This window comes from Balaenoptera borealis (assembly GCF_965194805.1).
Source record: "Balaenoptera borealis genome assembly, chromosome: 4".
Taxonomy (NCBI): Eukaryota; Metazoa; Chordata; class Mammalia; order Artiodactyla; family Balaenopteridae; genus Balaenoptera; species Balaenoptera borealis.
This window is the reverse complement of record NC_138861.1, coordinates 45,473,069-45,495,803: the sequence shown is the minus strand read 5'-3', so window position 1 is coordinate 45,495,803 and position 22,735 is coordinate 45,473,069. Positions and strand designations below refer to the sequence as shown.

At 36.3% G+C, this 22,735-nt stretch overlaps 1 long non-coding RNA gene across 1 annotated transcript in view; it reads right to left on the bottom strand.

Moving 5' to 3' along the window:
- The window catches only part of LOC309628461, a 731,364-nt gene that overhangs the window by 52,604 nt on the left and 656,025 nt on the right, over window positions 1-22,735 (bottom strand). The window lies entirely within an intron of this gene.

Below are 22,735 nucleotides of genomic sequence, written 5' to 3'. Positions count from 1 at the left end.
GCCAGTGTCCTTGTCCCCACGGTGAGCCACAGCCACCTCTCACCTCTGCAGGAGACCCTCCAACACTAGCAGGTAGGTCTGATTCAGTTTCCCCTGGGGTCACTGCTCCTTCCCCTGGGTCCCGATGCACACACTACTTTGTGTGTGCCCTCCAAGAGTGGAGTCTCTGTTTCCCCCAGTCCTGTCAAAGTTCTGCAATCAATTCCCACTAGGCTTCAAAGTCTGATTCTCTAGGAATTCCTCCTCCCATTGCCAGACCCCCAGGTTGGGAAATGTGATGTGGGGCTCAGAACCTTCACTCCACTGGGTGGACTTCTGTGGTATAAGTGTTCTCTAGTCTGTGAGTCACCCACCCAACAGTTATGGGATTTGATTTTACTGTGATTGCGCCCCTCCTACCATCTCATTGTGGCTTCTCCGTTGTCTTTGGATGTGGGATATATTTTTTGGTGAGTTCCAGTGTCTTCCTGTAGATGATTGTCCAGCAGCTAGTTGTGATTCTGGTGTTCTCACAAGAGGGAGTGAGAGCACGTCCTTCTACTCCACTGTCTTGATTCCTCTCAAAGCTGTTTTTAAATCAAACTTATTTATGTAATTTGATTTATCTCAGGATTTACCTTAATTGCATGAACTTATATTCTTATATAAAAATATTTCTTAGATATCAGTGAAAAGGAAAATTTTCCTTAAAATTCTGGCACATGATAATATGAAAAGTTCAGCTTCTTTATTCTACAAACATGGAGGAGTATGGGACTTATATTAGTCTTATTATTCTCTATAAACCAATTACAACAGAGCTCCTTTAATTAAAGGAACTTCAAAAGCTAATTAGTTAGTACCTAATGGAAGTAGGACTCATTCAAAAGATAAAGGCTTTTTTCTCAATTACAGACCCACAAGCACACAACTTACAGTTTCAGTTCTACAACCTCAGCTCTGGGTAGAGTGAACACTGAAAGACAGAAATCCATTACTCCAGACCTCAAAAAGATGTCCTCTTTTGCAGTGGGCACCAAATGATTCCATAAGTAATTTTTGTGCACAAACAGATAATCATAAAATAATAAGAAAGTGAATTCCCTGTCTTTATCATGCAACAGAGAATAGATCCCAGTCACCCTGTTAGAAATTATCAAATGGTCAGATTATAAAACTGGTTTTCTGGTCACTGTTGCCATTACTGAAGAATGACATTTGCTATGTGCAAACTGGAACCTGAGTGAACAAAAACAAAGAAAGAAATCAGTAGAAATAAAACGTAGAGAATCAGAGAGTCAACAAAGTTAAAGTTTTATTGCCACTTAAAATAATTTCAGAAGGAGGAAGAGAGAGGGAGAGAGGAACAGAGAGAGACACAGAGAGACAGAGAGAGATCTCATGGTTAGTGCAGTGTAATTGGCTCCAATAAGTGAGTTCACTTGGACATCTTGGTGGTACCTCCACAATCACTAAAGGATAATTTTCAAAACGTGAAATTGAATAAACAAAATGACTCACACAAGTATAAATATGTCAAATATTTTATTCAACTTATTAAATAATGACAATGAGATGGTAAGGTTGGTTCAGAGAGCATTTGAGGATCTAGTTATTGATAGTCAATTGATGAAGGAATATTAGCATACAATTGCTAATTTAGTTATAGAAGTACTAATGTCCTACAGAAAAGTAAGCCATAACCTTTGGGTTATCTTTTGTACTGGAAATAAATTATTTGCAACTCTATTGGACAAAAATATACAAGTTAAAGTGTAACCTCACTAAGTCTGGGGACTTTAAGCAGTTGTAAAAACAATAAGTTGAACAAAGAACATTCTCCTGGATAATAAAACAAAACTTTGGTAGGCCTGGTAAACAATGTCACTCTATATCATTGAAAAGACATGCCACTTATTTTTTTGGGGGGGGCATATTTCAAAGTTGTAAATATTTTTTCATAACATATTCCATTGGCACATCAATTCCAACATTATTCTTTCAAAACAGATTTCTTTCTCTTCTTTTCTTTTTGACTTCTTATTTTTGTTACTGGCATCTATATATTCAATCACCAAGTTCAAAGCTTGATAATCAAGCACTCTCCTCCCTAACATCACCCCTTGCACACAAATAATCACCTGATGTATGGGATATTTCTTTTTCAAAATTTTTGAGATATGTCCTCTAATTTTCATCCTAGTTATTTTGTATGTATGTGTCCTAAAGTCTCTAGGTCAGTGTTTTCAAACCTGAATGAGTGTCAGAATCACATGAAGTGTGTCATGGGCAAACTCTAATACGGTCCCCAATTTTTCCTACATCCTGGTATTCAAGCCCTTGTGTAATACACTACTCTTGAGTGTGGGTAACATGTGAATTCTTCTAAAAAGAGAGAGAGAGGGAAGCTTCTAGGCAACAGCTAGCAAGGAGCTGGGCTCTCAGTTCCACAACCCACAAGGAATTGAATCCTGCTGACAACCATCTGAATTTAAAAGTTGATCCTTCTCTGGTCAAGCCTCAGATGAAACCACAGCCCTGGCCAAGGTCTTGATTGTTGCCTTGTAAGAGAACTTGAAGCAAAAGACCTGGCTAAATAATGCTCCAATTCTTGACCTACAGAAACTGAGATAATAGATGTCTGTTGTGTTAGCTGCAAAGATTGTGGTAATTTCTTATGCAGAAATATATAACAAATAAGGGGGAATTTTAAAAATATAGATTCTCAGTTTCAAGTCCCATGTGATTCTTTAAATTTGGGGTGGTAACCAGATATCTGTGGAGTATTTTAAAGCTATCTGTGTAATTCTCTCATTACAATCTGTCTGGACTGTGAATAACTGCTCTAGGTTGCACTCCTCCTTCCCCCCAAAACTTTTACATTGCTAACAGAATGTTCTTACTAAAACTCAAAAATGACCACACTTTTTGTGTATTTTAAACCTTTCAATGACTACACATTAGAAATACAATAAAATGCAACTACCTAACAGAGAGTTCAACACTCTAAATTATCTGGCTGCTATTAATCTCCCCAGTCACCCCACAAAAGGCATCCTAAACTATATGCAGCTGGTCAGGCTTGTAGACCCTTTATTATCACCAGGCATTTGCTACTCTTGTTTCAACTACTTAGAATTTCCACCCTCTATTCTAACTCCCGTCAAATTGTGAACTCTTCATCTACAAGATACAAATAAAATTTCATCTCCTCTGTGAATCACATATCTATTATGGGACTTAGAACCTTGTGACATAATTAACTTTTATAATTTGTCTCTTGAGCAGTAAATTATGGGCTTTGTCATGGCCTAGACCTGATTACATCAATCTTTGTTTACAGCAGCATTGTTAAAGATTAGATATCCATCATGTGCATAGAGCAAATTCATGCCACAAAATTGTTGTTCAATGAAATACAAAATGAATAAAAAATGTGTTCAGCCCTAGTTGCTCATAAAATGCTATACATACCCTTATTCTTAACATATATTTTTTCCTGTTAACTCAATATTTTATAAATCAAATAATATGGTTGACTTTCATTTAAAGGAATTCTTCAGTAAATCTTTTGTAAAGCAACAAATCCTTTTGAGAGCATAAAGTTATTTTCAATATCGCTTACACTTTCTTGCTCTTAAGTTATACTGAGTTATTTGTTTTTAAAGCAGAGCTCATGTGTATTTAGTCTTATCAAATTACATATTTGAACAAATGCTTTTTTCCTCTATGTTAGCCTCTGAATACACATAATGGCTAATACTTAGATTTTTAATTCCCCAGAGGAAGAGAAGATACAGCTCAGGCCCATATAGAAATTGACATTTAAATATTTCTTGAAAACGATGCAATGACAATGTAAGAATTACATGGAAAACACTTTAATTCAAGTAAAAATTTTACAATCCTTATTTCAAATTATAGAAAAAGTTATCTTTCTGGCTCTCTTAACTGGTAGGGAAAAATGCTTTGAAAATTAAAGACTAGCACTCTAGTGCTTGGGGGTGGGTTAGATACCCATTTTCAAGTATTATTTCCTTTAAGTGGAAGGGTCAAGAACATGGCTATTCAGATTTTTGAGGTTTTAAGAAAAGCAAAGTATTGAAAACATGTTCTGTAATTATAAAGTAGATTAAATAACTGAGAGACTATTCAAAAACAAACAGGTAACATCTTTCACTGCCGCGTTCCTCTTATTTTTGGCCTTACCCTGCCTGTTTCCTATTGATGAAGAAGGAACAGATAAAGCTAAGTCAGATGGGGACGCTTGTCTTACGTTCCTGTTCCTGTCTTAGATACTCCTATGTAGTTTTTAAATACACTTGAAATTCTTACTATCTATACAAAAGAATAAATAGAGTTTAGGAATTAGGAAAATATAAAGAAACATTCCATGCATAATTAACCCAAAGATTCATTTAGTGATCTAAGCCTGGATTGCCAAATACCAATAACAGTTTGACTGGAATTTACCTGAGTGCTTTTTCAGAATTTTAATATACGAGGTTATATCAACATTGATCAAATGAATAAAACAAGCAGGTGGCTCAATATCCAAATGTCTTATTAAGGGAAAATGAAGCAAATTGGTTTTTTTCCCCCATATTGGCTCTTTCATTGTTGCACAGAAATCATTAAAAAGTTATTATTGTTTGAATTGCTCACTAGATAGTTCCATTTTGTGAACTTACTTCCATTTTCAGAATTTAAATCTTATATGTAAAAAGAATAATTGTTTCCTAATTATCACATAATTTTATAGCTAGAAGGGACTTTAAAAATCATGTATTGCAGCGTTTCTCAACTAGGTAACTATATATTCACTTGGGAGAGATAAAGCACCTTTGATTTTACAGAAAACTTTAGAACGAGGGAGCAAAGGAACAAAAGGAGGAGGGGAAGAAAAGAATGTAGATGCATCTCTCTGAAAGAAGTAGGAGGAAGGAGAAGGCATAGGGGTTTAAAACTGTGCCAAGTACATCATTAGAGGTAGATACTATGTTTTCTCTTCCCATGACTAATTGGCAAACTCTTACTCATTCTTCAAACCTTTGCTCAGATATTATCTCTAGTAAAGCCTTTTTAGTTTTCCCCCGGGGAAATTAAGCATGAGTTTCTCTAGATTTAATTTGTGGCTTGTGGACTTCTGGTACACTTATCACTTTGCAACCTAGTTAATTTTTCACACAGTCAGCTCTTTAACTAGCTTATAAACCTTTTGGACAAGGATTGTAATTTTTTTATACTTTACTCCAGTGACTGGTAAGGTGACTGGGACACAGAACATACTCTTTGTTAAACAAAACGTTGTTTGGTAATTTTTAGGGCTATTCCAGCAACCATTTATCTTTGATGAGTTTTAGAGTCACCATTTTATGCATAATAGGATGTAAGCCATCATAGTTAATTTTCTGGTGAGGCTTGTTAACTTTCATTTTGTATCTCCATGAATTCGTATTTCCAGCATTTTTCCTTAAGTTAAAGGTAACATTGGGCTCTCAAATTCATTGTGTCTTAGTCATGAAATTGTGAAGTAATTTTGGATCACAAGTACTGTTGTTCAAAACAGGATTAATGTCATATTCAAGACAGCTGGCAGAGATGAATGCACTTGCTTTGCTTGGTAATATGACCTGTATATAAAACCTGTAATTTTATATTTAAGATGCCATACAGAAAGTTTGAAAGTTTGTACCGCCTAGAACTTTATAGAACTCCAAGAGGTTGCCAATTGTCTTTGAAATTTTGCAAGGAGAAGTGCGTAAGACTACCACTTGCCTGATTTAGGGTGTATGTATATATATATATATATATACACACATATATATATATATTCATGTTTGACAATTTTTATTATGAAGAATAGAATAAAGTTTAAAGAATTTAAATTAAATTATAGTCCATAATGCTGTTGTATAGAGCCTTGCTATTCAGAGTTGTCCATGGACCAGCATTACCTGGAAGCCTGAAGAATGGAGAATAATCTCAGGCCTCACCCCAGATGCACTGAATCTAATCTATATTTTAATAAGTTTTCCAGTTTAAGAATCCTTTTTATAGAGGTCATGAAACAACAATTCTCCACTTCTTAAGAATAAATGAAAGTTGTTTGGACTTAGATTTTTTTTTTCCCAAAAATAAATATTAGGAGATCATAGAGTAAAATATGGAATGAATGTGTAAGAGTATGTTTTTGGGAACTTATTTTTAAATGATATACTATCATTTATTTCAGAAACCTCAAGTAAGTAAAGGGTCTTACTTCCTGAGCATATGAAAAACTATAATTAATTCTATGGTATAATCTTCCTGAATAGGGTGAATATATATTAATGAAGACATTGTGAAAAAAATCCTAGTAGCTTGCTTGTGACCATTCTAATCATTGCTTTGGATATTTGTAATACCCAATTTAATATTCTTGATCTTGATATTCTGATAATTTTCTTTAAAAAATCTATTTTTATTCTTAAAGTCATATGCACTTTTTCTATAGATCTTGGTCCACTCTTAGTGTGTATTTGACATCACACACACACACACACACACACACACACACACACACACACATACCTCTTACATCTCAAAAATAACTGCTTAATTGCTTTCATGTTTTTTATTGTTTGTTTTTTCAATTTCATTGAATTTATTTTTTATACAGCAGGTTTTTATTAGTTATCTATTTTATACATATTAGTTTATATATGTCAATCCCAATCTCCCAATTCATCCCACCACCACCACTTCCCCCCCTTGGTGTCCATAGCTTTCATGTTTAATACTGTATCATTGTTTTTGAATATCCACCAGTAGGTAACCAGGTATCTAGTAAAGGTTTTAGGATACAGTCTTGTCGATATCATCAGCACAGCAGACTTCACATGTTCCATGATCTTGTCCTTGTTCTTTAGAATCATGCTGATGGTTGAAGGATACATGTCATAAGAACAAGCAATGTCTACCGTATTTTCGCCTTGCTCCACTCTCTCAATTATTTTCACTTTTGTTTCCATCATTGTCACTTGACATTTCTTAGCAGTACCAGCTACATCACCACTGCTTTTACGTTTCCTTCCAGACATCCTGGGCTTGAGATAAAGATACTGTACTACTGTACTCTATACAGTACTGTACAGTAAAGTACACAAAAACACAACCACATGTAGAGGATGCACGCATGTGACAATGTACACCAGACACATGAACTAACTTAGGTGATTGGACATGTGAACGCAGGTTTGCATCTTTGAAAGTTCACAACTTGAAGGTCCGTATGTAGGAGACTTACTGTACAGGTCTCATACCTCTTTTATGGGTTAGGGCATCCCTACTTCACAGCTCAATGGAGGTCATTTCTGGCAGAAACAGTAAATACTTTGGAGGATCTCTAGGAGAGAAAAATTCACCCAAATTTATGGATAGGTTGAGATAGTTTACCGGACTTTGTTTCTTAGCCTTGAAATAAAATCAGATAACACAGCGTCTTCAAAGTCCAACCAGAGATATCTTCAAACATTTCTAAGTAGAAGTTATTCCTCTGGTATCAGTAATCACTCAATACTCTATGGCTCTAATCCGGTAAGAATAGATTCAAAGAACGACCTTTGGATTCTCAGGGTAAAGGAGACTTGAGAAAATGGGGGCAGCCACATTAAGTCAACTGTCATGGGACTTAGCTGGGTATGAAAGGAGAAATATTGATTGGTGGCTAGAGGTGAGGTGCAGTGTTAAAAGAGGGTTTTTTGTAAAGACTGATAGAATTTGATTGTAGTTAGGAAGGACCTGTAGAAAGGTCAAAAGGAATAATAGACGGAACCAGGTCTTAAATAAAATGGAACAAAATAGTCAAGAGCAGAGGAGAGGTATTATCCCTAAACTAGATGGACAGCTCTTAATCTAAGTCTCGAGTGGTGACAGGAGGAAGAAGGTTAACTTTATATATTTGTAGGTTGCGGAGAGGATAGAATTCACTAAAGATACACCTTATAGTTTTTATTTTAATTGTGAAATAAGGGGTGTGTTGATCTGTTTAGAGTGTAACTTAGGGGCTTTGAAGATACAGTGTTTTGCAAAGGCAGTTTACATTGTTGAGTCCATGTGTAAACTTTATCCTTATAACTATTGACATTTTGTTCATGAATCCAGTAAGTAAGCACTTTGCAGAGTATGCCATCTTATCACCTGATTATTGAGGGCCTTCAGTCTTTGAGCAAGATTCACAAATGTCTTCACTCCAGGCCCTTTCTGGAACATCCATGGATACCTTCCTCCTGCAAGCCCCCTTATCACCATTTCCCTAGCTCCTTCAAAAAAATCATTAGGAATTGCCCACAAATATATGTAAATCCATGATTTTGGCCGTCTCTTCTTCCAGAAAAAACAGTGAAATCCAGATGTTCCACTTGAATTGTGTCTGACTTGAGCAACTCATAGTTTTTATTCTCAGTCACATTGTCATAGAGAACTCCCACAAGAGGTTTTCGATGTGTCCTGAAAGAGAGGCATCCGTTTGTCAAAGTTGCAACAGCACATAGAGAGTGCAAGCCAATTGCTTATGAAACGTGTATAGTCATTACTTATTCAGGCAACAGGATTGCTTTTAACACATTTATTTGATGATGGAGTGCTACTAGGAAAATCTAACTTTATGGTTTGGTAGATTAAGAACCAAGAACCTCATGATGGGAAGTTTGGATTGCATTCTCCTGGTGTCCCATGGTCAGATGGTCACTCTCTTCATAGTTTCTATTGGAAACCAACAGCTGTATCAAAATAAAATTTTTTGACCAAAAAGACTTTGATTTAAAATCCAAAGGACTGTCACTGTGATTCTCCTGTTGGGGTTTGTGAAAGGATCTGCATAGCATAGACACACCTAAAGCATCATTAGATCTGTTGGATCAAAATTACCAAGTGACGTCAGTTTGTGCTGCTCTGTGATCAAGTCACAAATGCTTTTCTTTCCCTGGGCACCATTCAAATTTAATCCAGTTTCTGGATTGTTAGTATATTAGTTGGGGGATATGACCAAATGCAGTTTTTTGTTACCTCTGAAATCCAAAGATACTCACAAATGATGAATCACTACTCCTGAATAATTTTTCCATTTGATGGTGGCACTAATATCTGTGATTTCCTGGTGAAAGCAGTCACTTTGGACAAGAAAAGAAGGCTTCACACACTATTACTTAGCCCTTCAATATAGCCATCATTACACAGAAGGGACAGTCAATGATTATGAGAGTCGCTGAGTAGACTAACTCCTACTGTACATTCAGGAATTGGGGTAATTGCTACATTTTGGAGTCATAGGCTATTACCTACATAGGCTATTACCTAAACTTTGTAGATCAAGTTACCCTAGTTAACCCTTACTGTGAATAATGGAACAGAGTGACTTCTGAGCCTCAGGGATCACTTTCTCTTCACTGAAGGAGTTATGGGTCTGTGAACTGACTCAGGTCCTAGAGTTGAGAAAGAATCTATGACTTTCTCTCATGATGACTAAAATCAGATCCAATCCAGCTTTCTTTTCCTTTTTTCTTTTTTTCTTTTCTTTTCTTTTTTTTTTCTTTCTTTGGTGGTGGTGTTGGTGGGGTGGAAGCAGAGCAAGGTGGCAGGAATTAAGTATTTATATGATTTAATTTAGACAGTAACTTAGAGAGAGGACAACTCTTTTGGTCTTAGGTACCTCATGAGTAATTAACCATTAGCCATTAATTTATTAGGTGAATCAAAACATTCTGCTTATTATTCCAGTTCTACTGCCTATTATGGAAAACATACCCACTTTTCCTCTGACAGTTAAATTTTATTTTTCATCTTTCTTCCATTGGGGATCCCATTATCTATTGAAACCAGGGAGCCCATTTTAATAGCAGCCTCTTCATATTTATCCTTGCTCTCAAAAAATATCCCTTACCATGTTTCTCAAAGAAGTTTGTGCTGTTCTCATCAAAGTTTTTCTCAATGTCCTGGTGAGGGAGGTTCTCTCTATGCTCTTCTAGGAAAGATATTTAAGGGGATGGATGAATGGTTGGCACATTACACATGCACACTAACATTTATTTTTCCCTAACTGAATATTTCACACTGCTGGTAATACCATCCTAAAGGGTATGTTTTGAAAATTTGTGAGGGATTTTTTAGGAAACCACAAGGATGGGAGGATACTACTACCATTTAGTGAGTGAGATCATGGGTAGAATTCTAGGCATCCTGAAGTAACAGGACAAGTCCTCAGTACAAAACGTTATCCTGTGTACCATAGAGTTTCTGAATGTACTAAAGGCTAATTGTGAATGTAAAAACTTTGCTGAGCCTGGGAACTACCTCCATATCATATAAAAATTACAGAGTATTTTTTTTGCAGTTTTAAAACATTCTGACTTTTCTAGTAATACGGAGACATATAAGTTGAGGGAATACTTTAATTTGTTTATGTGCTCAACTTTATTGAGAGTTGTTCATCATTTTGGTAAGTTTCATCACCATCAGGCTGCTTATTTTATTTGAATTACCATAGCATAATTTTATCAGTTCAAATTTATAGTTGTTACTGAAACAGCACAACCCTGTGGGGATCCTGGGCACAAAAGACTTTTTGTGTCCCTCATTTCTTGATTACAGGAAATAAGCTTCATTCAGCCTCCATGACCTTCCCTGAGTTCCAACAGGCAGGTTCAAACAGTTGCTAATCGGGGAAGGGAGAGGATGCAGAGACAAGGGAAGATCAGCCAAGAAACAGTAGTGCAGCCTTGGGGCAGGGTCCTGGTTTCCTTGCAAGGGATACACATAACTATATCTTTGAGCTGTTCTGCATATACTGAAACCCCCACCAGGTGGGAGAAGTTAACTGTATGCTGCCCACAAGCACATAGACCCCAGATGGGTTGGAACCAGAAGGTTGATGATTCTGGCTCCTGATTACCTCCCCACCAACCAGTCAGAAGAATGTCCATGAGCTGATTATGCCCTCTTTGAACCATTACTATAACATCCCCTCCAGGTTGGTACACACAGTTTTGAGGTCATTAGCCTGCTGTGGCTCCATTTACCTGGCAAAGCAATAAAGCTATTCTTTCCTACTTTGCCCAAAACTCTGTCTCCAAGAATTAATTCAGTGTTGGGGTACAGAGACTGGATTCAGCTTCATTACTATCACAGATTATCTATGATCTATCTATCTACTTACCTATGTACCTATCCATCCTTCTATCTATCCACCTGTCTGTCTATATCATATAATTTAAAATGTCAAATATAAAGAAAAAGTGTCAATATTCAAGTGAATATTTAAAATTGGGTTTTCTAATTTTGCATAAAAATGGACAGATACTAACATTCCTATTCTATTACCATGAAAACACAAAGCTTAATATTTTGCAAAGAAAAAATACTCATGAAAAATCAAATATGTGTATTGAAGTTCCCTGATTTAAAGACTTAGGAAGTAATTTTTTCCCCCTAGAATGTTAGAAATAAGCTTGTCAAAAGGATAAAGATTTCATTGTTTCTTACAGAATAACAAAATCAGGAACTGTATAAACCATACAATTGGTGAAAAATTAATTTTGCCAGCTATATGAGAAGTACAATGATGAAAGAAAAAACAAATAAAATAATTCCATCTACTCTAGTGAGCAATTATATTGTTTCTAGATGAGGAAAAATGTAGATAATTATCTGTGTAATGAACTGCATTCAAGCAAGTTTTCATGACAAGTGGATGTGAGCACACTTTTTTGTTAAAAGAAAAAAAATACTTCCATATTGCACATGTAAGTCTTATAAGGAAGATAACATTCATAGAGGAAATGTTATTTTCAAAACTACTGATAGTATTTCCATTTCCATGTGAAAGTAGCAGAATTTGGCATTAACTTCCTGCTGTAAACAACTAGAAAATTGACCAAAAAAAAAGGGAAACAACTGTACTTACATATTAACAAATAGACAGTTCAGGACTGTGGTCCTTGATAGAAAGTGAACACAAAGGTAAGTACTGTGATCCCACCAACTTTCCTCCCAGAGAAAATTTCAAGACTGCTACAGAGGGAGTGAAATTGGTCTCACTGAGTTGAGAAGACAGTGATCAGGGTTTGGGGAATCCAAGGGCTCAAGAATTTACAAGACAGAAAGTCATAAAAGAAGGAACATTGCAGTGAAAGAGTTATAAAATCTGCATAGGGATCTCTTGAGTCTTTGAACACCAGTCTGTGTACGCATAGGGTGAGACCTCATGAGACTAAAAAAAGAACTTCTTGAGAAAGAACAATTACCAGAGAAATGAATCACTTGAGTTCCCACTATCCAGAGTTGAAAGGACCCACTAGATACACAGAGAAATCAATAGAGATCCTAAAATGGGTCATGTCTTAGAGGTGAGACTAAATTTACCCAAGAGTAGAGGATACTCTAGACAGACCCCTAAAAAAAAGCATAAAAGCAAGTTTTAAATGACTCAGACCGTTCCCCAAGTTACTCTACTACCTGCCAGAACAAATTCCAACACTATTTAAAGGAATTCAACAAAATTAGGCACTCAACAATATAAAAATCATGATACCTGTCATGTAGTCAAATATAAGTAGCCAAAGAGATAGGAAAATGTGACCCACAATCAGGAAACAAGTCGGTTAATATTAACAGACCCAGAAATGGCAAATATGATAGAATTAGCAGACAAGATTGTTAGCAACCACAAGGTCATGTTCCTGATGCACAGTAAAGCCAAACAAACCAAAATGTCAGAGTTTGGAACAGAGAAAGGTTTATTGCAAGGGTCATGCAAGGAGATTGGTGGCTCATGCCCCACAAAACCCCAAACTAACTGAAGGGTTTCAGCAAAGTATTTTTAAAGGCCAGGTGAGGGAAGAGGGTCACAGGGTATGTGATCAGCTTGTGCACAATTCTCTGATTATTTGATGGGGAGGTAACAAGGTGATGTCATAGGTGTTAACATTATCAGTCCTTAGGCTCCAAGAGTTCTGGGGCTATGTACTCATGGTCACCAAGTAGTTAACAACTTCCATTTGTTGTTATCTAGGTACTTCAGAGAGGAACTAAAGCAGAGTATATGGGGGAAAGACCTGCCTCAGGAAGGACCCATAGGATCCTGCTCAGTTACAAGGACAATGACACAACTATTTTAAGTATGTTGAATATTATCAGTAATTATCAGAAACACCGTAATGTTCATAATTAAGAGGGAGATGGATCATATGAAAAAGGTAACTTCTAGATATGAAAAATACATTATTCAAAATAAAAATTTTACTGGAAGAGATTACCATCAAATTAGATCCTGCAGGAAAAAAAAAAAAAAAAAAAAGAATGGTGAATTTGAAGGTAAAGCAGCCAAAGCTAGCAAAAAGGAAGAATATATCTAAAAAGATTAAACATGAATAGTAACTCAGTGAACTGTGGGTCATCAAGTTGCCTAACATTTGTGCAATTGGAGTCCCAAAGGAGAAGGAGGAAAGACAGCAAAAAATTTGAAGGAATAATGTCTGAAAAATTTCCAAATTAAATGAAAATTAATATCACACGAAGCTGACTTCAGAACAAAGAATATGGGCATAAACAAAACAGAACTCTTAAAATAAAGATAAGAGATTTTATTTATTAAGAAGTCTTGATAATCCTAAATGCCTATGTGTCAAATATGCTTCAAATAGGCTTTAAAATACAACCGTCCCTTGGTATCCATGGGCGACTGGTTCCAGGACCTCCACAGATACTAAAAATCTGCGGATGCTCAAGTCCCTTATATAAAATTGTATATTATTTGCATATAACCTACACATCATCCCATAAACTTTAAATTACCTCTAGATTACTTATAAGACCTAATGCAAGGTAAATGCTATGTAAAAAGTTTCCAGCACATGGAAAATTCAAGTTTTACTTTTTGGAACTTAGAAAGACCTTGCCTGAGAATGCAACCACACAGCTGAAAGAAGCACTGAGAGATGGTGGGAAAGAGGCACCACCCATTGTACTTCCCAGGTATATGACCCACTAAATTTTCTTTTTTTGCTTAAACTGGTTTGTGTTCAATTTACATTACTTGCAACCAATACAAACTAGTACACATCACTTTCTAGGGCATGTGACCCAAGAGTAACTAGTAGTTTACCATTTTGTCATTTTCATTAAAAGCCACACTTGAGACCAGGCTTTTAACAAAAATTATACATAAAAAAACTAAATGACTACCATTTAGATATTGCAATTAACTGTCATTATCAACATTAAAATCTAATATTCAAATTTGAAGCAAAATGATCTCTCCAGTTTCTCAACAATACTGAGAAGACAGGTTGTAAGATTTGGATAGTAAAGACATGATCAGATCCCAGGGCTGAGGTTGGTTTTAATGCAGTTAGAACTATTTTCTTTATTGGGGTTTAATTGGTATTCACATAGATTAATCTTATTTTCTCCTCAGCTTTTAAAAACTTTGAAAATAATGCAGTTTTCACTGATTGCATTTCTCCTGTGCATTAACAAACACTTGGGCAAATTATACCAAACTTGACATCACTTCTTTTTCTTTCTCCATACTCTTGGATTCTAATGTGAAAATCACACTCTGTTAACTGCAAATAGCTCCTAGTTAACTAAATTTGCCTTAATGATAGCATAAAATTACTGCCCTACATTTCAGTCATATTCTGCACAAAACTTTCAAACTATGGGAAAATTATCATAGAATGAGGCATCTCTTCCCTTTCATATAGAGCATTAAGATCCAAATCCATTTTTAAAGATTTTAAAGTTTTCTATTAGAGAGTGATTTCAGAATAACTCAGTTCTACTCTGTATAATTTCACATCCTTGTAATAAAAGAGTCATAATAAATAAGAATCAATCATGGCCAAATTTAGTATTGTGGGATAATTTTCATGTTATCATAAGTAATTATTTAAATCATGGCAATGCCCGAATATAAGAAATTCCACATTTATATTCTTACTTCTCTTGAACTTTTCAAATTGTATTTCCTCAAGCAGACTCTTTCAGACTTTTTGCTCTTGTTCTCAGATTCTTTTTGGATTATATCTCAGAGATTTTAAGGATGGAGGAGAACATTCTTCATGGAGTGTGTCAGTATAGTTACAATTCCTAAAATGTATTTTCTTAACCTACAGTCTTCATTTTTGCTTTACATAATAAAAGTATTCTTCTTCGGCTGTGTACCTCATAAAAAATATTTTGACTGAAAACACATTTTAAAATACGGATATGAAAATATATTTTTAAAAGCATAGTCTGATATTCCAAATATCTCAGTCTAGATGTATCTGAGCTGTCACTCACTAGCTAGGAGACCTATGTTTTCTCACCTATGAAATGGGAAACAATAGCTTTTGGAAAATAGGAATAAAATATTTGTGAGAAATAAATAAGATAATAAAAGTACCTAGCATAGTACCTGGTACATATATTTTAGTTAACTTGTATCTGGAGTTAACTACTTAAGGAAAATTTTGTTCTTAGTTTCTTCAAAACCAGTGACAGAAATTCACTATTTCAATGTTCTAAGCCTAGAATTTTCTTGAGTAATATCAATGTGAAACTCTTATCAGAAGGCCAGGAAAAAACTTTTATGGCTCAGAAATCAGGTAAATGAACCACCTATAGATGCCCTTAAAATTGCAGCTTGTGCTGACATTTGAACAACGATTAGTTTGAACTTAATCCAAAGGGATTTGAACAGTTTAAATCTCTGTTTTGTGAAGCATTAGAACAATTATTAAAGCACATGAGCACTGGGGTTAGAAAATATCCATGTTAAGACCTAAATAGACATTTCACCAAGGAAGACATACAGGTGACCAAGAAGCACATGAAAAGATGCTCAACATCACTAATTATTAGAGAAATGCAAATCAAAACTACAATGAGGTATTACCTCACGTCGGTCAGAATGGCCATTATCAAAAAATCTAGAGGGCTTCCTTCATGGCGCAGTGGTTAAGAATCCACCTGCCAATGCAGGGGACATGGGTTTGAGCCCTGGCCCGGGAAGATCCCCCATGCCATGAAGCAACTAAGCCTGTGAGCCACAACTACTGAGCCAATGAGCCACAACTGCTGAAGCCCATGCACCTAGAGCCCATGCTCTGCAACAAGAGAAGCCACCCCAATGAGAAGCCCGAGCACCACAACGAAGAGTAGCCCTCGCTAGCCACAAGTAGAGAAAGCCTGCATGCAGCAACAAAAGACCCAACACAGCCTAAAATAAATAAATAAATAAAAATTTTAAAAAAATCTAGAAACAATAAAGGCTGGAAAGAAAGATCTATTTAAAAAAAACACTCTAATCTAAAAAAAGAAAAGAAAAGAAAATATCCATGTTTACTGGCTTGAATTAAAATCCCAGGAGAAATGAAATCTTTCCTTTAAGTAACACAGAGGAGATGAAACAAAATTAATAAAAACTAAAAAGATACTGCTTTAAAAAGGAAAATGCACATTCTGTTACTTGTCTATGTTTGATAGGTTTCCATGAGAATTTGTGTCTGAAGCTTATTCTGAATATGTTTCCCAAATACATAATATTTATGTCCTCTTAATTATGAAATCTAAAAAACAAAAACAAACAATAAAAACAGGAGAAAAGTAGATATAGCTAAGAGAATTGATGGAGTACTAAAATTTAGTGATATATGAGCAAGACAATGTATTGAAAAAAGCCCTGCTTTTCAACCCTTGTTATACATTAGAATCCCTGGAGTACTTTTAAAAATGTATAAATACCTGAGTTCCAAGCCCTGGGATTGTAATTTAATTAGTCTTATATGTGGCCAAAATATTTATATTTGTTCAAAGCTTTAATGAGCGCCAGGGTTGAGAAACACTGGATGAAGGTTTTACTGGGTCAAATTGCCAGGGTTTAAATCCTGGCTATTTTTTACTTGCTGTGTACACTTGAGCAAATTGCTCAACCAATTCAAACTTTCATTTCCATGATACATAATTTATTACTCACTGCTTGGCATAGTGCTGATTTTTTTGTAATGCTATTTATTTCTGAAATATTTACTTGCAAATATTTAATTAGGCAATCCTTCACTGCCCTGTCAACATATATGTTTCCCATGGTCTGAGTACCACTGACACTCTCAGTGAAAGCTAGAATTAGAGTTATTGGTCATCACTCTCTGCTGAGTTATTTGGGAAAAATACTGCAAAATATCTACTAATGAGTGCTGTATCTTGGTGAGTGTTTTCCAAAATGTGTTATTTAGTCTACTAAGACCTTACTTTCTGACACTTATTTTATATTTCATAGAACTCAAATGGATAAAATGAGAAGAATTCACAAGGAATTCACTCCTCACGACTACAGTTACCTAAGTGTGCCATTACATGATTTAAATCTAACCCAGTTAGTAATGAAATGCTTAGGATCAGGTCATCTCTCTATTTCTCTCTCTCTCTCTCTCACTTTCCTTTAGAAATGTGATAAAAAAAAATTCAGGGCTTCCCTGGTGGCGCAGTGGTTGAGAGTCTGCCTGTCAATGCAGGGGACACGGGTTCGAACCCTGGTCTGGGAGGATCCCACATGCCACGGAGCAGCTAAGCCCGTGCGCCACAACTACTGAGCCTGCGCATCTGGAGCCTGTGCTCTGCAACAAGAGAGGCCGCGATAGTGAGAGGCCCACGCACTGCGATGAAGAGTGCCCCCCACTCGCCGCAACTAGAGAAAGCCCTCACACAGAAACGAAGACCCAACACAGCCATAAATAAATAAATAAATGATTAAAAAACTGTATCACTAAAATGCACAGTCCTGTAACCAACATGAATATGTGAATAAAATACTAGAAATCTCTATTTTTCATTAATTTAATACGAATAAACTGACAAAAAAATAATTTCAGGCTCAATTTTTTTTTAATCTTGAGAGGGAATTTACTCCTTGTTTGAGTAGTAAGTAATATACTTACTTCTTGTTTGAGTTAAGTACATTAATGATCTATTAAAAATGTATTCTTTCTCAAGTTTCTTTTTCTTTCATTTTTTTTGGCCACACCATGCATCATGTGGGATCTTAGTTTCCCAACCAGGGATCAAACCCATGCCCCCTGCATTGAGGGTACAGAGTCTTAAGGACACAGGAAGGGGGAAGGGTAAGCTGGGATGAAGTAAGAGAGTAGTATTGACATATAAACACTACCAAATATAAAATAGATAGCTAGTGGGAAGCAGCCGCACAGCACATGGAGATCAGCTCGGTGCTTTGCGACCACCTAGAGGAGTGGGATAGGGAGGGTGGGAGGGAGACACAAGAGGGAGGGGATATAAGGATATACGTATACGTATAGCTGATTTACTTTGTTATAAAGCAGAAATTAACACACCATTGTAAAGCAATTATACTCCAATAAAGATGTTAAAAAAATGTATTCTTTCTAAAGTAGTTGAAAAGATTTTCCCCTTTTGTAATATACTTTATTATGAAATTTTCGTTAATTATGAAATAATAAGACTTAACCCAGTAAAGGCAAATAACCTAAATTTCTAGATGCCTCAACTTGAATCACAACTTCAACACATATAGATGGACAAATTATTTAACTCTGGGCCAGAGTTTCCTCATCTGTAAAATAGAGGCATTTATGGTACTTACATCATAGAGCTATTGTGAAGAATAAATGAGATAACCCATGTGAATTGTACATGTGGAGGACAGACTCTAAGATAGACCCCATAATCTCCACAAAGCTATTCATGACCTTCTATGGTACCCTACCCTTCAGTGTTGGTAGGACCTGTGACTTGCTTCTGGTTGAGTATAGCAAAGATGATGAGAGGGTGATTACATGTATATGATTATATTATATGAGGTTGTAACATCATCTTGAGAGGACACTCTCCCTTCCCAGCTTTGAAGAAGCAAGTGGCCATATTGGAAAGTCCCACATAGCAAGGAACTGAAGGTGATCTCTGGTCAATAGCCAGCAAGAAACTGAGGCCCTCGATTTGTCAGCCTACAGGGAACTGAATGATGCCAACAAATACATGAACTTGGAACCAAATCCTTGCCGAATTAATCCTCAAATGAGACCACAGCCCTGGTTGACACCATGATTACAGCTCTTGGAGTCCTTGAAGCAAAAAACCTGAGTAAACCATGCCCAAACTCTGACCTACCCCAGAAACTGAGATAATCTATGTGTGCTGTTTTAACCTGCTACAGATAATTAATAGAGTACATGACATATGGTAAATGTTAAAAAATTTGGCTATTATTGTTACTATTGTCACTGTTATTGAAATCTGAATTAACAATATTTAATTTTAATTCTTCTACAGACTAATGAACATTACATTTTTATTCTTACCAAAGCTTTTGACATTGTGATTTCTCTATTCTGAATTTTCTATTTGTCCATGAAAAAATATGTTACTTACTCAGTGACATTTTTTTCCTCCAAATTATTTTTCACAACTGAAATGTGGGGAGGAGAAAATTGACAGGTAAGGATTTTCTTCCTTTTCAAATCTTATGTTTCGAATCCAAATGTCTTTGGCCAGAGGAAAACAAGACCAAGCTTATGCTGCCAGGTGTACAGTGTACATTCAATGAATGTTACTTTCTTCCTATATATGATAAAAGAAAACAAAAATATTTGTATTTGTGTAAGCAAATTTAAGTAAGCAAAGGGGATTATTGGAGGTAAAGTCTTTCTTTTTAAAAAAATTAATTTTTTAATTGAAGTAGAACATCCATAAAAAAGCACCAATTGTAAGGATACAGATCAATGAACTGTCACAAAGTGAACACACTCCTGTAACCACCACCCATGTCTACACATATAATATTTACTAGAATCCCGAAAGTCTCCTTTGTACCCCCAAACTTGGCCATGATCCTGACTAGTAATAATTTTACCCTTAAAAAATTATCTTCTATATTCTGACTCATTTTTTTCCCCTTCTTATTCCATCAGGGACTAGGAGCAGTGTACTAAAATCTACATTGTGAATTTTGATATGCATGTCCCCCTTTAGTTCTGTCAAATTTTGCCTTGTAGCTTGAGGTCAAGTTATTAGGTATGTACAAATTAGAATTGTTATAGATACATGATAGGTTGGACCATGTATTATGAAATATTTCTGTTTCTTTGATAATGCTTCCTGTCATTAGAACTTATATTTTCTCATTGGAAGTTAATAATCATAGGCTATAATTAGGAGGTTATTATTAAATTTTACTCAAGACATTTATATAGATTGCACTTTTAACAATATATTCCCTTATTTGATATTTAAATATGTTCTATCCTGAAATGTGGTAACTCTTCACTAAATAGATGGTGAAAAGATGAGATGTGACTGGCTTAAAAAAAGATACCCTTAATCCCTTGAACATTTTAAATGTATCCTAAAACAGGGTTTACAGACCATGAAGTACTGCATAGGATTAGTCATCATAAACTACATGAAACTTACATTTAAGTAGACAGAAGTAACATATTCAAACTGCTTGCCTTCTATCAGAGAAAGACTCTGAATACTAACAGTGTAATTGAAACCAAATCCCAGAGCCACAGAGATAGCAGCCCAAGACTTGAATTCCTTTTTTAAAAATTTTTGGTTGCGTTGGGTCTTCATTGCTGCATGCAGGCTTTCTCTAGTTGGGGTGAGCAGGGGCTACTCTTCATTGCGGTGCACAGGCTTCTTATTGCAGTGGCTTCTTTTGTTGCTGAGCACAGGCTCTAGGTGCATGGGCTTCAGTAGTTGTGGTGCATGGGCTCAGTATTTGCAGTACACAGGCTATAGGGTGCACAGGCTTCAGTAGTTGTAGTGTGCAGGCTTAGTAGTTGTGGTGCACCAGCTTAGTTGCTCCGCAGCATGTGGGATCTTCCCAGACCAGGGATCAAACCTGTGCCCCTGAATTCGCAGGTGGATTCTTAACCACTGTGCCACCAGGGAAGTCCCAAGACTTGAATTCCTGAACACTGTTCTTCCTACCCTGTCACCTCCCTTGTTACCCTCTCCTTGCCACCCCCACCTCCCAAAAGATGCAAGGAAACAAAAAAAACATTAATAGTGGGAGAGGCATTGCTAATCTCATCTTAAGGGTTTTCCATCCTACTTCCAGGGTAAAAATAAATGGATGGCTCTCTTTTGGGAGAATAGACACACTGAGAGTAGCACACTGGCAGACAAAAGGACATTTAGATTTCAGAACCAGTGTCTGTCTTTGAACATGGGACTGAACAAATCCCTTTCTCACAACCATCCTCAACTGACTATCCCCCCTCCACCTCAGTTTTCTGCAAAGCTTAGAGACTGATGGCTGGAGTCTTGTGCTGCTTCTGGATCTGCGTGACTCATGGGCCATTGTGGCAGAATGAGTGTTGTGGGTCCACCCTTGTGGGATAAAGTGGAATTTTGCCACACAAAGGAGCTTGAGATAAGAGCAGAGAGGCTTGAAAGAGGAATTGGTGGGCAAAGAACATGAACTTAAGGCTGGGAGTAAAGACAGGAGAAAAGGAAGTGGTCACAGGGTATACCCTCCTTTGAAAGGACAAAAATCTTTAGGTGCTTTACTTATTGAGATTCAAGGGAAAGTGTAACATAGAATTTTAATCTCTTTTTCCTTGTGTCATAATTTTCTTTTAAATTTACTCTAAACTTCCCAGTAATGATATTTGCCTCTCTCTGTACAGACTATGTGTTGTTTTTCAAAGACTGAAAAGAATAGTGTGAGAAGAAGGATGAAAATAAGTGATTTCGCTAACAGGATATTTTCTTAGTATTGAGTGAGATAACCTGGTACTTCAGAGTCATTATGATTTAAAAATATAAATGTTTTTCATTTCATGTGTTATTATACCTGAATTTTGTCCTCCCCAAATTCTAGAATTCTGTTGAAGTTTTAACCCCCAGAACCTCAGAATGTGACTGTATTTGTAAATAGGTCCTTTACAGAAGTAATTAAAGTAAATGAGGTCATATGGGTGGGCCCTAATCCACTGGACTGGTGTCCTTATATGAAGAGATTAAGACACAGATTCACAGAAGGAGCATCACATGAAGACTCACTGGAGAACATGACCATCTACAAGCCAAGGAGAGAGGCCTCAGAAGAAACTACGTCTGCCAAGGCCAAGATCACGGACTTCTGGCCTTCAGAACTGTGGGCAAAAAATTTTGTTGTTTAAGCCACCCAGTCTGGGGTAATTCTCTGTGGCAGCGGTAGCAGAATAATACACACGTTATTCAGGTTTGCCATGTCCTTAAGACAGAATGAAGGAAATAAAAACATTAATTTTAAAAATTATTTAAAGAATAATACTGGCCAGCAAGATAGTACAGTAGAAGGATGTGAGCTCAGCTCTTCTTACAGAAACACTGAAATCACAACTAACTACTGAACAACCATTGATAAAAAATATGCTAGAACCTACCAAAAAAGATACCCTACACCCAAAGACAAAGGAGAAGCCACAACGAGATGGTAGGAAGGGCGCAATCACAATAAAATCAAATTCCATACCCTCTGGATGGGTGACCCACAATCTGGAAAATAATTATACCACAGAAGATCTCCCACAACAATGAAAGCCCTGAGCCCCACATCAGGCTTCCCAGCCTGGGGGTCTGGCAATGGGAGGAGGATCACCCAGAGAATCTGGGTTTGAAGGCCAGTGGGGAATTGCAGGAATTCCACAGGACTCAGGGAAACAGAAATTCCACTCTTGGAGGGTGCACTTAAGATCTAGTGTGCACG